General features: G+C 40.4%; 1 protein-coding gene across 1 annotated transcript in view; it reads left to right on the plus strand.

Moving 5' to 3' along the window:
* Window positions 1–15892, plus strand: part of GRID2 (glutamate ionotropic receptor delta type subunit 2) — a 1041562-nt gene that overhangs the window by 639972 nt on the left and 385698 nt on the right.

Below are 15892 nucleotides of genomic sequence, written 5' to 3' on the forward strand. Positions count from 1 at the left end.
ATAGAAGATATTTTAAAAAATTCCCTGGTGAAGGAACAGAAATGGACACCGTGTAGAGTCAAGCACAAGGGTTTATTATGCACAGCGTTGGCGGAGTGTCACTTCGCTTATTAGGCTCAGAGACACTACAAAACGATTGAAATAGATTATATAGGGTGCTCCCTGGGCAGAGAGAAGCAATGGGGTGAGAGTTCCCAAGCCCCTTGATAGGTTCTAGCAGCAAGACAAGATAAGCGCAATAAGCCAATGGTCTAAAAGATTACATAAAGGCTCCGCCCGTGGCTCAGGTTAACATGGCTAATACACAGGTAATTACCCTCAAACTATTCCTATTAAAATATATAGGTTCAATCCTAATGTTGGGGTTCAGGGGAATTGGGTAACAGCTCTCCCAGTTGTCCAACAGGTACATTCCTGGAGATTTAAAGCAAAAAAGCAGTAATTAGTATTTAACAATATCAGTTGTTTATAGTTTTACCCTTGCATTTCTGTGAACTAGGATTGGCATACATCTGTGAGGGGAGGATGTCATAACTCATGTCAATTATGTTAGGCCTCTCCCTGAACTCTCTCTGGCATCTGAGGGGTATTGTACTACTATCTTCTTCCTGCACCAGGGAGTTAACTTTGAGGCCCTTCTCAGCGCTTTGTGTGTCTGTAACTCGCGATAAGGACACCCAATTACAGCTCACCATCTGGAGTTATGCTGACTCCGCTCGTCGACTTGAAACAAAGCAAGGCTGTCTCCTGTTTGTTCAGTTTTTCTTTAGATAGTATTATTCATTGTTAAGTAGGCCCCAGGCCTCAGACCAGGCTGTGGACTCTGGGCCTATATGAAAAGTTCTTAACAGAAACTGTGGTTAAGATTTTACATCCACATTAAATGGATTTTGGCCCTTCACCTGGGAAGAAGATTCCCTCCTCTGTTTTAGATAATGCAAATTAAGCAACATAATGGACCCAATCTCAGATGGTTTAAATTGCTATAGCTTCATTGACTTAATTGCCTTTTTAGACCAGAACCACAGCTGGTGTAAACATATTGCAGTTTCCTGCTCAGTGGCTCTTTCTTCCATTTTTATCTACAGGTGCAACCAGACCTTCCTACTGCAGAGCTGTCCTGAGGGAAATTCCAAACTTTATTTCAAATTTCTGACTACCAATTTGGCTCAGTTATGTTTATCTGATTCCCAGTCATGTCCTAGGACGGTTTGCTTTGTCCCCTCAGTTTGGCTTCCACTTCTCAGGCATTTGCAGCAGCTGGTGCCCCCTCTGGCTTCAGGGAGTGAGCTAGGTCAGAAAACCCAAAGGCAGGTCTATGTTTCCTGCTTCGTCCCCTTATCAAATGTCTCACTGGGGAACTCAGCCAGCTCTGTAGGCTGAGCTCTGGTCTACAGTGGGGGGGGTGTCGATCTAAATGACGCAACTTCAGCTACGTGAATAACGTAGTTGAAGTCAACGTACTTAGATCTACTCACTGCGGTGTCTTCACCATGGTGAGTTGACTGCTGCCGCTCCCCCGTCGACTCTGCCTGCGCCTCTCACGGCGGTGGAGTACAGGAGTCGACAGGAGAGCGTTCGGGGCTCGATTTATTGCATCTAGACTAGACGCAATAAATTGACCCCCGCTGGATCAATCGCTGCCTGCCAATCCAGCAGGTAGTGAAGACATACCCTGAGAGACATTTTCCCCCGTGCCTGGTCGGTTCAGTTTCCTTGCCTCCCTTCCTCTGGGGAAAGAAAAGAGAAAGGTGGGATTGGAAAAACTGGCTCCAAGGCAAGCAGCTCTCCTCCCCACATCCTTGAGAGGAGTGTCACCAGAAGGGCAGGATGCCAGATAGAAGATTGTACCTGAGTTCATAGACCGTGCACTAGCAGCCATGTCTGCAGAATTCAACCACTTTGTTTGCTTCCACCTTCTATTCCGTGAAGGTTGTGGATGGAGAGCCAGACACAGCCTGGACACTGCCAACTCCAGAAAGTACAGAAAAAAGAGGCTTCAGGCCAAGCTTCCTTCCCATGTTGCCAGCTGTGTAACAGACCTCCAAAGGGTTCCTTAAGGCTATCCCAGGCTGAGTTCCTTCCGGGGAAAAGCAGACCCATCTGGCTCCTTTGGATGCCATGCCATAGAGGAGGGAGAAGATCTTGAAAGTCCAGCCTTGAATCCCAGGCCAGTATTCAGGTCCTAATGTATAATCTCAGCTTTCTCAACTGGTGAGTCCAGGGAGTCTGCTTTTTTGAAGGATTCCTGACCCAGACAGAGTGAGTCTTGTGTCATATGAAAGCTGGGATAATAGAAGGGAGATTCATTCACATCCCAATTAAATCCAGGGAATATATGCCAGAAAGAGAGATCCCAGCATCCTCTGGCTGGAGCACAATGAACATTGTGGGTATCTTGGAGACTGTTACTTCCCTGGATAACAGATTTGTTTTGGTCATGATAGTCAATATGCCTGATGGAATTTTCATGAATAAATAGGAAGAGCAGAGCCATTGAGAAAATCAACTTCTCCTGTCTTGGGTGAAGCCAAGTTTTCTGTCTCTGTGGGTTCTGTCCATCAAACAGGAGATGAATACAAAAGCTTACATGACAGAAGTTGGAGGAAGTAGAGTGGAAACTGCAGAAATATTCTTATTAATCGTAAGTTAGTTTGATGGGCGGATGATTGACCTCTTGTCATCTGGAAACAGCGGTAAAGTACCTTTTGGTCTCTCCATGTGTCAGGGATCCAGGATGTGAGATGGCAAAAATTAATAAAATGTCTCCTTAAGTCCTCCCACCTTTTCCGCTTCTCCCTAGGACCATATGAAAATAGGAGAGAGAGCAGCAGTGATATTGTTTATGCCTTTGTGGATGAAAAGGCTATATACCTCAGACCTGATTAACCTAACTTTTTCCAATGTCTGTTGCCCCCCCACCCCTCCCAAAAAGACCTCCATCTAGGAACAGACAGGTTGGAGTATCAGAATAGATCCATGGAGAGTAAGAAAAGTAAACAACTAGATCTTATTCTGCTGGCTGGTCCAAAGTCCATCCAGAGTTTAACTACCATGTCATTCAAGTGAAACATAGCCTTGAGTTTCCTTTGTGTGGCTGTATGAGTGTCCAAACACAAAAGTCACATTTCTGTAATATTATGTAATCTGCATTTTTCTAGGGCAATAAACTTTTACTCCAGCTGCACTGTCATAGAGTACCACCTTGGAATCTGATTCTGCTCCTTACAGCACTATCCAGATTGAACCCCTGCAGGAAGTCATTGTACTTCCTATCTCTTAAAATAAACCTTGTGGTAGCTGCTGTCTCCAGTTGGATGGCTTTTGATGTTGGATGCTTTCTCTGATGAGACTCAGTATTCTACTCCTACTTGAGACAAGTAGTCCTCATAGCTGTCATAGCATTCATTCCCAAAGTAAAGCCAGGAAAATAATCTTCCTTCTGTTAAGCATCAAAATCCAATCATAGGAGCCCTGACAATCTCAGAACAGAGAACTCATGTCTCCTATATTGAGATCTTTCTAATCAGACTGTTTCTCACTCAGTCATGCACCAAGATACATGGGATTCTTTGCCATGCCTTATGGGATGCCATGATAAAAAGCAAGCAAAGTAATAACAATGATTAATTATTTCTATTTTTATTAAAGAAAATGAAATATTAAACAAATTAAAGCTAACAAAACACAAACAATAAAAAATGGTTACTTCAGTAACAGTCTCTTCCATATGTCTCTCTGTGGAGAGCTTTTGTTAGAGATTACACCTTTGCCACTCATCTCTTAGTGAATTAAGACCAAAGAATATTATTCCCCAAAATCATTAGTGAGTCGTGTATTAGTTTATCATAGGTAACAAAAACAGTTTATATAGATGGGTGAAGGAACAAAATGGACACCATGTAGAATCAAGCATATGGGTTTATTACGCACAGCGCTGGCTGAGTGTCACCTTGCTTATTAGGCTCAGAGATACTGCCAAACAATTGATTACAGTGGATTATATGGATTTTCCATGGGTGGAGGAAAAGTGATGAGGTAGGTGGTCCCAAGCCCCTCGATAGGTCTAGTAGCAAGACAAGATAAGCACAGTAGCCAATAGTCAAAGATTACATAATGTCTCCGCCCATGGTTTCAGGTTAACAAGTAACATACAATTAGTACTTTAAACAATGTATAAAGTGTGTTAGTATAAAATATATATGTTGCATTCTGATTTGGGGTCCACAGGAATGAAGTAGCCCCTCTGATTGTCCAACACGTACATACCTGGGGATTAAAGCAGAAAAACATTGAAAAGTATATGGCAATAGAAATTGCCTTTCAAATTGCTCATTTGTGCTTCTAAAGGCAGACACTGATATCTGGGGAGGGGAGGAGGATGCCATATCTCATACTGACATGCTTGAACCTCTTCCATAAACTCAAGGTTGCTGTGTGGGGAGAGCATGGCTACTCCTCTGCCAGAGGAATGGACACAAACATAATGAGCTTCTTTCATTCCTTTGGTCTGTTTGCAGCTTCAGATAAGAGTGCCAATTACTGCTCCCTATCTGGCATTTTGCTAACCAAGTATATCTTAGTGTCTTTTGTTTGTTCTGCTTCTCTTAGCTAATATGGTTCATTGTATACTGGGCCTCTTGACCAAACTCTGGACTTTGGACCTATAAAAAGAGCTGACAGACACAGCCTATATCAGGTTTTTACATAAACAGCACATGGATTTTGGCCCTTCAATAGGCAAAATAACTTGTTAAAGGATAAGTGAGTCCTGTTTGATTTAGCAATGATCATGGATAAATGAAACAGTTTATAAATGGGTAAAAGTGAGTATTCTTATCTAAATACTATGATATCAAATGAAGTATTTAAATCAGTTACTCCAAAGAAGGCATTCAAGGAGTGTGTCTTAAAACAGGCAACTTAATTAATATTAATAATCTTAAATCTGAATTAAATCCTAGAATTTCACTGTTAGCGTCTGTCTCCTTTCCAGGAATACATGGTGTAAACCATTTGGTGTTTTAACAGGAGAAGCTGTTAATATCTTAAATTACAATAGCATTTCAATATCAATCATTAGTTTACAGTTTAAATCTAATTATGTGGCAATGCTTTAAGTAACTTCCATCTCACCAGCCCTTCTTGAAGTCCTGGTAATATCATCGTATTGCGGAAGCAGTGCTGAAGTGGACAGAGGCTGCTTCCTGATGCTGGTCTGCTTTTCTTAGCTATAATGGTGCAGCTACTGCTTGCTTCAAGAGAGTAACGGAATGTGAGCTGTGGTGAATGCTGTAAAGTTTGAGGATAGGAGCAGAGTGTTGCTTGCTACACAGTTCAGAGAGTGTTATAATCCTCTCTTCTCTAATTTCATGGAAGGAAGAAAATACACCTCATGGAGGCTAGGTTGGATTCAAATTTGCTGCTGTCATCCTTTTATTGGCTCTTCGTAACATTTCAGCTCATAAATATGTAGTCTGCTACTACACATGAAGTAAGGTTATAATTATTCCTCAATTTGATAGTTGTACTTCCTCTGTCTCTGTGCCAGGAAATTCTCAGAATATCTTTAAATTAGAGGTTTTAACTCTTTTTATTTAGTTCATTTTCTGAGATATTTCTTCAATTTTATCAGGGTTTAAAAGGAATTGAATTTCTGCTTCAATTAATTACCCTTATGTCACATATAAAACTTTTCAAATTCTTGAAGTAGTCTTTTTTTTAAACTTAAAAAATCTTAATTCTTAAAGAGAGTCTTCAAACTTGTATAGTCATGAAATAATTCATTGTCTTTTCTTCTTATCAGTCTTCAGAGAGGTTCCTGTTTTCCTGAGTTTGGTGAAGAGTTGCTTAAACATTACCAGATAACTAACTAATTTCTCAATTAATATAAATATTCTCTACTCAAATGGCTTCAAATATCAATAACCAGTTTAGTTACATCATTAGCATTCACGCTAGTATTACAAGAGTTCCATCTGAAGTACACTGAGAAACCGGTCCCTGGAGGTGCCCTCGAGGGGGGTTACTGGCAGGAATTGGGGCCTGAGCAGAGCCAGTGTCTGGGCAACCTAACAAGGACAGCTGGCCTGCAGTAGGCTGCCTAACTGGGTACGGCACCTGATTGATTGGAAGAGTCAGCAGATGGGCTCTTAAACCAAACAGCAGCTGTTCAAAATGTTCACCCATGGCTGAGAGAGCTCCTGATCTGCCTTGCCTCATTCCATGTAACCCAGTTCTGACTCTGTGTTCCAATTCCTGACTTCTGACTTTGGCTCTGGCATCTGGCCTCTGATTCCGGTTTGGACGATGGGCTCTGAATCCTGGCTACTGACATTTGCACTAACCACTAGACCCGATGCCTGCCCTAAGCCCTAGGCCTGACCCCTGCTCCATCTATTCTGTACGATTGTCCACATCCCCAGTCACTGACAGGCATTTTTATAAATGGACTCCGTGTAAGGGCCTGTATGTTCTTAGCCATAATGTTATCTTGTGATTTCATACATCAGTATAAGGTAATAGTAAAATGAGCATGTTTTTGTACAGCAGCCACTAATCAGAGCTCATAAGCTGCATAACCATTTTCAGATGATGGTATTTTATAGGAATGGCAGCAGGCATGAAATGTCACAGTATTCATAAGTTTCTAAGTACAAGTGTCTATTGTACTGGAGCAGAAAATTACTCCAAATTTATTGTTTTGTTGTTACTTAGAGATTTTATTCATGTGTTTAATTGTTCATTGTCTCTCCTGTTAAGACATGATATAAATTGTTCTATGAACAGAAAATTCACCCTCTCCCATCCCCCACTGAATACAGAAGAAATGTTATCCTCTTAGGTCTGCTCTACACTAGGAAATTAGGTCAGTATAATTTTCACACCCCTGAGCAACCCAGTTAAACTGACCGAGCCACTGGTGTAGGCCTCGCTAGCTCGATGGGAAAATTCTCCCATCAACCTAGCTATCACCTCTTGGGGAGGTGGATTAGCTATGCTGACAGGAGGGGAGGAAAACCATTAACTTCAGCTGGACTACTCTTGTGAGTAAACTTACAGATTTATGCATAAATCTTTATAGCATCGGGTTCTACATTCCTAAAATATCTAATATGTAGAGATATCCTGGTTTCTCTCCCTAATTCTCTGACTAATGGATGACTGAATTACCATAAAAAGTACAATTGGAGTCCTGGTTTAGAATGGAATGGTTCTTGCAAACGTGTGATGGTTGAAAGGTCTTTCATTTTCAAGTTTGCATCTTATCTTTCTGAGTTAGTGCTTAATGCCTTTAAGCTTTCTTAAGCTTTCTAATTATGGGGTTTTTTTAACAATGCTATATGTTTTTCCCTGTTCTGGAATCTTGCAATCTTCTTCCCCCTTTCCCTTCCAAATCTTGAAGATCACCTTTAACATTTGGTAACAAGAATCCAAGCTAATCCTCTTTGGGAAATAAACAGAAAAAGACATACAGTAATTCCAAGCCATGGTGAAAAGTGTGGGGAAACAATTTTTAGTAGTGTGGTTCCCTTAATTATTAAAAAACTGTAAAGAAGGTTCAGATTATGGTGTAGTGGTGAAATTCTTTGTGCATTTTTTCCTTTCTTTAAAAGTTGGGCAAGTTCTACAAAAAGGCCCTCCTCCCCTCCTTAAAACAACCATGACTTAGAACTTCAGCAGCTGCTAAGGCCTTGAAACTTTCAAATGTTTCTATAAATCTACAAACTTATATTAGTTCTACTTCATTGTTACCAGAATTATAATGTAATTGCAGTTCTGTTAGCATTCATCCACACTGGAGGTGGTCTCAAGCTGCAAACTTTGCATCTGGATCCAGCTTTCAAACATCTACGAGTCCAGAATTTTGGAGGTGTTTATATCTGGGGAGTCCAACAGCCCATTATAAAAATAGGTACTGTTTGCAGACTTTGGATCCAGATTTTAAAAACCCTAAACTTTGGGTGGTTTGGATCAGGCATTTTGATTTGAGTCCGTCTTTAATCTAACAGCGTTACCAACATTTTACCGTATTAACCGTAGCATTCTACCACAGTAATTACAGTATTTTACAGTGTCATCATATGAATTGCTATTCCTATCTCTTAGTTATTGAATCCATTCCTGGTCTCTTGAATTTCACCTGACCTTAATAACAAAAAAAAAAGTGTTTGTATATTCCCTACTTTGTCTCTAGTGCTGTAGAATTCATTTAACCTCTGTTAGTTTCTGCTGAGTCAACGTACTTCAGAAAACACGTAACAAGCACCAGATGTTTAAATATGGCGGCATCCCTTTTAACCTGCAGCGTAGAATGCATTTTCAACTTTTGCCATTAGTAACTCTTAATGTAGTAGATCAAGGATGCTTCAGTGGTTTTAAGACATAGTGCACAGTCACAACTCTGAAATGATATTAACAAATCTCTGGCCAGTTACTGTAGTAGAAGTTGAGACCTGACTCTGGTGTTGTATATTTGACTGAAGGACAAATGTGATGTACCATAAATTTATTAAGATAAAACTGTATGGAATTAAGGGATTAAGTTTCTACATTCTATGGGTGATGGGATAATATGAAATCCTCCTTAAAACTAGCAAAAAGAAGGAGTACTTGTAGCACCTTAGAGACAAACCAATTTATTTGAGCATAAACCTTCGTGAGCTACAGTTCACTTCATCGGATACATGTAGTGGAAAATACAGTGAGGAGATTTTATATACACAGAGAACATAAAACAATGGGTGCCACCATACAGACTGTAAAAAAAAAAATAAAAAAAAATAAAAATAAAAGTCGTCTCTTGCTGGTAATAGCTCACCTTACCAGATCTTGTTACAGTCTGTATGGTAAAACCTATTGTTTCATGTTCTCTATGTATATAAAATCTCCCCACTGTATTTTCCACTACATGCATCTGATGAAGTGAGCTGTAGCTCATGAAAGCTTAGGCTCAAATAAAATTGTTAGTCTCTAAGGTGCCACAGGTACTTCTTTTCTTTTTGTGGATACAGGCTAACATGGCTGCTACTCTGAAACCTATCCTTAAAACTAGGTTTGACTTTAATATGAAAGATTACAGGGTTTATCATGAAGGAAGGTAAGTGTTTTGATCCATGCAGAATCTAACATACTTACTGAAGTCTTGTATAGACCTCCTGGGCTTGCGGTGAATAAAATATCCTTAGGCTAACACAGTTTCATTACTAATGGATCCATCTTGCAGTTATAATAATCAAAAGCTCAAATAAAGGTTTGTTTGGGGGCTTTCACCCTTATTATTGCACTTGTATGTTACTTTTTTTTTAAAGTTTAGAACCCAGATTTTATTTCCATTCCTGTGCTTTTTAGAGGGGTTTTCTTAAGCAGCCTCAAGCCTACAGCTAACAAACACAGCCTGTTAGAACTTTATTAAACTGCTTTTGATTCTTGAACTCCTATTACTAGACAAAATGCTTTCAGCCTTCTTATTTAGAGAGGAGCTGAATACTAAGTTGGTGTTCAAGTCAGAAACACTGGCTATCTCATTTGAACCTCTACCACTGTTGTTCTCAGATGTGTGAAATTGACAGGTAAAGGGCCACCGTAAAGCTGAAAAGGGGAAAAAGCTGATGGGTTTAGTGATATTTTGTCACTTGAACAGTGGCCTTTATTAATGATGTCCATGATTGGAAATGAAATACTTTCTGTTTCAAAAATACTGAATTTATGCTGGACTGGGAATACCCTGAAAGAAAAACGTGAAGAAGAAAACATATGCTTTATTATGTTCTAAACCAGAAGATTTGCAACTTTTTCCTCCCCAGCTCCTTTATAAATGGATCAAAATTCAAATTTGCAAAACTGGGGGCAATGAAAGTGAAACCAGATGTCCCCTTTTATTGTTGCTTTATCCCTAATAAACTATGCAAAATGTGTCCCTAGTGCAATAAGGACCAGATTTTAGAAAAAGCTTAGTGCTCCATCCATTACCTGAATGGAAATGGCAGATTTGCAAAAATGCTCAGCCTCCAGCAGCTCCTGTTAAGGAAAATCTGACTGATCACTTCTGAAAATCCAGCCCTAAAATGTTCACATTATAATAATGAAAAAAAATTAGTTCAGCCTTTGATTTTCAATTGCAAATCCAATATGTGCATTTTATATTTATTTATTCTTCTTCAAAAGATTGCTGCCTTAAATGCCTTGGAATAGTGAGGTAGTGCTCGCATGCCTGCAACCTCTAAAAAAAACAGTACAACTGTTTAGCACCTCAGAACAGAAGAGTAATGCCAAAGTGACTGGTTTAATTTTAAGTGTTTAATGTTTATTCCTGTTTGCTAGTAGTTGCCTTCTAGGTGAATATTGTTATACTCAGCCATGCAGAAGCCATTGGACCATCCTTCCCTAATCTATTATTTTGTTACACAAGAGCAGAAACTGGGTGTTGGTGGTAGAGGGGGACAGATTTCATCAAGCTGTTATGCTGTCTGGGGTGGCTCATGACCATGAGTGCCTACCTCAGGACAGACTGTCAAACAGAGGACAAACATCTCAAACGTGGGTAGTGCGTTCTACAATTAGATTTCACCAAGCTAGTAACAAATATGATCTCCTGGATTACTATCAAAGTCCTACCATGGATCACAGGCAGTCCTCTTAGACTCTCCTCTATCTTGCCACCCAGACAAACTGAACTTAATAATAAATGGTCACTTGCACCAAAAATCACCCCACATTTAGGTAGCTCCCAGACACTTACCCCAGATCAAGTGGTACTCTAGATCCTACACCAAAGGCAATAATTGCAGCCAATCCTATAATAAACTATCTAAAGGTTTATTCACTAGGAAAAAGGAATCAGAGAGTTACCTACAGGTTAAAGCAAGCAAACATACACACACAAATGAGTTACCATCTAAATCTTAAGCATGACAGAGTTGTAGTGATCTGTCTGCTCAAAGTATCTTTCAAAGCAGCCCCAGAAAGCAACCCCAGGAGATCTCTGGCTTCAGTTTGAACTCTGAAGGGCCAGAGACTCTAAACAACAAAATAAGATGCAGTTTCTTCTTATCAGGGATTTGTATTCCCTTTCCCCAGAGTTCAAGATGATGGGACAACTTCACGTGTGTCTCTCCTCTTCCTGGATGTTGTGGGGAGCAATCAACAAAGCCTTTTGTTGTCTGATGTTCCACAATGGTTTGCCTGGTATCTACGGGGCATTCTTTTCTTGGGCAGGAGATAACACCTCTTGTGGCAAACTAGTATTTCACCCTTGGTAACGTTTCTCTTCTGACTGGGAAGGGAGGAGTGATTACAGTTTCAGAGCAAACATTTAAATATTATCTTATAACATGGGCTGTAGATGTTACAAGTGAGATTACTACCTGTAGCAACATATAAGCATTTCCTAGAGCCTAAACACAATATACATTTTTATAAGACTAATACCTATTTTGAGCAGAAGTAACATACAGGTGATGTGGTCTGGTCTCCAACTACGAGGTTGTCACTTCTTAGCTAATGCCTACAGCCTGGGCAAGACCTGGTATCTGGCCTGCCAGCATCACAGAAGCTACTGTAAACAAATTATCATATGAGCTACTGTAAAGCCTCTTGTTTGACAAAATTTTTAGATTTGTGATTGTGGTCCTAAGATTTCAGCCTACTGTGGTCTATGTAACAACATCATAAAAGAATATAGAAACATAACAAGAATATAACATTTCTTATAACATGAACCTTTGCATAACACACACAATCACTGGCTTAAAAAACAGTTGTGTAGGGTAGGGGACATTGTACACTAGTGACAAGAAGCAATCAGCAAGTCTCTGAGATGGCCATAAGAATCTTTTTTTTTTAAACACTGCAGTTCATTTATTTTTGGTTCACAGTACAGCAGGCATTCTCACACTTTTCATAATGGCTTTGTCTTGAGAGAGCATTCCTTGGACAAGATCCCTACTGGTCTACCAATTATAATTCCATTTCTCATTGTGCAACATCCCTACTACAACTACTATAGCAGTTGCCTAGATGGGAAGGTAATGTTAGAAAGTATATATGAAAATTAGCTGCCCTTAAACTGATAAATATTTTGTCCTTTTTTGAATACTCGCACTGTATCCTGTAGTTTTCTCATTTGAATCCCATTTGCTCTGTTCCTTTCTCTCCCCATGCTCTCCTGCACACGTTTCCCAGCCACCTGGTCATGGGCACATGCTCCCTTTTACATTCTGCATGATTGCCTGGTCCCCTAATCTTCTCTACGTGCTGCCCAGGATGCTGCTTTCTTGTACTAATACCCACTTCCCTGAGCATCCCCTATAGCTGGCAGCTCCAGTCCCTAGGGGTGACTCCTGTTTCCTTTCTTCCTTCTCCATATGGCAGGGGCCCCTAACGTAGGAAGCTAGGTCAGTTCCTCATCTTTGTTTCTGGTTGCTTCCAGAGGAGTCCCAGCGCTTCTGTAAAGAATTAGCTGGAAACAAGGAGAAGCCACCACCGTCTGACATGCCAGTTCACTGTAGACCACAAGCATGTCTGCCACTGTCAACAGTTAGAGAACTTTTGTATAATAAGTTGCTGCTGTTGTAAAAATGTGAAGGGCAAACCAAGTTGCTCCCATCCATATATCTGCCTTAGAGATAAATGACTTCAATGATTTCTAGTGTGAGAGATTCTGCTGACGAAAGAGGCTGGGAGGTCGACTGTTCCTGAAATAACACTAAGAGCATTTAGAGAGGAGACCAGGGGGGAAGGGGGTGGGAGAAGGTTTTAAAACTATGGACAAGAAGAGGAAGAATATTATATGTCAGGCAGACCATGCTGACAGCTTTCTGGACCACAGCTCTCTTCCTTTTGCACTAGTTGTCTTTATTCTCTTCAAATTCCTCCTCAAACTCCATTTATATCACTTGCTTTGACTTCTGTTCCTGGCTTTCTGCTTGTCCAGAACTGATTCTCTCTCACTTAAACTGAGGTAAATCAGGAGTAAATCAGTCATGTTACCCTGGTATAAAATCAGGGTAGGTGAGAGGACACGCAGAAACCCAGTCTTCATTCAAAAATACCAGACCTATCATTTCAGATAGAAATATCAGATAATATGATTTCTTTCTTGTAGAACAAGATTCACATGGCTTTATTTGTTTGTCATTTTATTTCCTTTCCCTGAAGTGAGTGCAGCTATGCCAATCTAAACCAGGTGGGGATTCTGTTTCAGGTGTGTGGGGTTTTCAAGTTCAATATCTGTGCTTTTCATTATTCATTTTCTTAATGAAGTGACAGCTATATTTAGAGATCATTATAAATAATTATATAGTTATGTATATGTGTGCTCATAGATGTATAATTAAATAATATACAAGAAATTCATGTATATTTACATGACTTCTCTAGTAGATATGTGTTGGCATTATTATGACAGTCATCACTATGGCTTTTGTGTCTGCAAGAGAGAGCCAAGATGTGCCCACATATGATAGTGATGACTGCCATAGTAATGCAACAAATACCTGTCAGAGAAGTTATGTAAATGCATATGCAATTGTTATATACTGTGTCTCTGGATCACACAGCAGGACAATGGTACAGATGGGAATAGAACCCAAGTCCTGATCCAGTCTGTCCACTAGGCCACACTCCTAATTTAACAGAAGATTTAGCTGCAGCCTCCCATCCAGAATTGCTTCTCTCAGAAAACGGCTCCTGGTTATTTATTCCATCACTTTGGGAAATTTTCCAGTTCTAGCCCATCCTCAGAAAGATGAGGATTCACTAAAGACTCACACCTGGATTTAAGCTCTTGAGGGAATCCTTGCTTCTTCTGTTCTCCTCTATCTCTGTGGCATGTTAGAGCAACCAGTGAGGATTAGAGACCACACTCGGTCCAGCCAGCCAAGTCCATAGCCTTTCTGTTTGTCTTCTAGCTCTGGACGGACAAGAGTTTAGCACAAAATATAAACAGAACTGATATCTCTGGGTAGGCATAAAGATGGAATGCAGACCTCTCCAAGTACTATTTGAACTGAATAAAATGCTCTTCCATCACAAATAGCTATGAACAGAATTCTAGCATCTTTTAGAAAAGATTCTGAGACATTTCTACAAAAAAAATAAGAGGCACAACCAGGAAACTATGCATCAGCTAAACAAAGTCTATAATTTGTATGGGGTTCTGAGGTATTTAATTAATTCTTTGAAACCTGCAGCTCCCACAGGAGTGCAGTACAGTGGTGATTGGAGAGAAATGCTGTTCTTCTACATTTGGTATCTGTCACTACAATAGGCAACATAATAATATGCATATTGCTTTGATTTCAGACAAGGTACCTAAGAGTAGGTCAATACTTTCCCTAACACTTCTTTGTTACAAGTTTTTCATTGGAACAATCATACTTTTTCTATTAAAAATAGAAGAGCTAAATTTTAATCTATAAGAATAACATGATTCTTGAGATGAAATGAGAGATAATGTTTAAAAAAATCCTTAAATTGTTTAATGCTGCTATATAAAGTTTGTCATATAACAGGTACATTTTCAAAGAGTTGTGCGTGTTTTTAGATGTGATTTCTACTGTATGCATATAGTATTTAATTCTTCTGAAACACTTTGGGAGTGCAATATCCAGAATGCACAAATGATTCCAGGCAAAAAGGATTTTGTGTTCACAATCTCTTTATTTGATGATTATAGTGATATTAGTGACATTTACTCTGATTGAACATCTAACTTTTGAGTTGCTTTCATATATGCCTGAAACATAAGGCATTGTATCATTTGAACTGTCTCCATTTCTCTTAAAATACCAGTAAAATCTGGGAGATGAATTCTTCCCTAGAGCTTGGACTTTTTCAAATATAATTAGAATGGCAAGCCAAGTCAATATAAGCCTAATTATTTAGTAGAATAATCCAATTTCCTTTAGTTTAAAGCTATCTTGTTTTGAAATAAATCTGAAATAAAGGGAAAACTGATCAGGTCTTTTGAATAGTGAGGCTAATTCTTTTTCCTTTCAAAAGAGATATAAAACTTTCATGAGTCAAATTGAATTGAAAAGGATTAAAAACACTGCGACCCCAATCGTCTCTAGGAGGGAGACTGAAAATACAAAGTATAATGAACTAAACTCATTTTCCAAAGTGATTTAGAAGCTTGATTTTTATTGATTGGGGATTGGGTAGCAATAACTCTAGGGAAGTTTTCTTGCAACTTGCACCCACAATACAGTACAGTCAGGCCTTGATTTACATGGTTGTTTGGTGGTGGAGTTTTTTTTTGTTTCTTTTGTTGTTTTTTGCATGGTTTCAGTTATGCATGGTCAATTAATTGTGACCCTTTATTTTTGTACTCAGCAGGGATTCGCTTTTACATGGTGCAATGCGTTCGCAAAGATGCACAAATCACTGGTGTATGCAGGACCCGACACTTGGGTGGGCCCTGACTTTGGGTGCGTGGGTGGGCAATGATGAGGATGGGGGAGGGATGGGGCACCTCTCCCCTCACCCCTTTCAGCCGGTGTTGCCGGGGGGCATGGAAACTCTGGCCAAGGGCCCCCCAGGTGCAGTCAGGGCATGGGGGCTTGCCCCGCCCTGCCCGCCCACCCGATGCTCCAGCCGGGGAACGTGGTCCAGGGCTCACCCCACTCTGCCCAGAGCTCCTGCCGGGGAGTGGGGTCAGGGCACAGAGGCTTGCCTGCTCTCCGGCGGTAATGCCGGGCAGGTGGAGTGGGGTAAGCCCGCCATGCCCTGACCCCGCTCCTTCGCAGGACTGCACAGTGGAGTGGGGCAAGCCTTCGACACCGCTCTCTGGCAGGAGAGCTGAGGAAGTGGACAGAGCAGTACAAGCCCCCAAGCCCCTGCCCCCAGGTGCGTGCCTTGGAGGCCCCTTGCCAGAGTGTCCATGTCCACC

The sequence above is a fragment of the Dermochelys coriacea genome, chromosome 4 (assembly GCF_009764565.3).
Source record: "Dermochelys coriacea isolate rDerCor1 chromosome 4, rDerCor1.pri.v4, whole genome shotgun sequence".
NCBI classification, from domain to species: Eukaryota; Metazoa; Chordata; order Testudines; family Dermochelyidae; genus Dermochelys; species Dermochelys coriacea.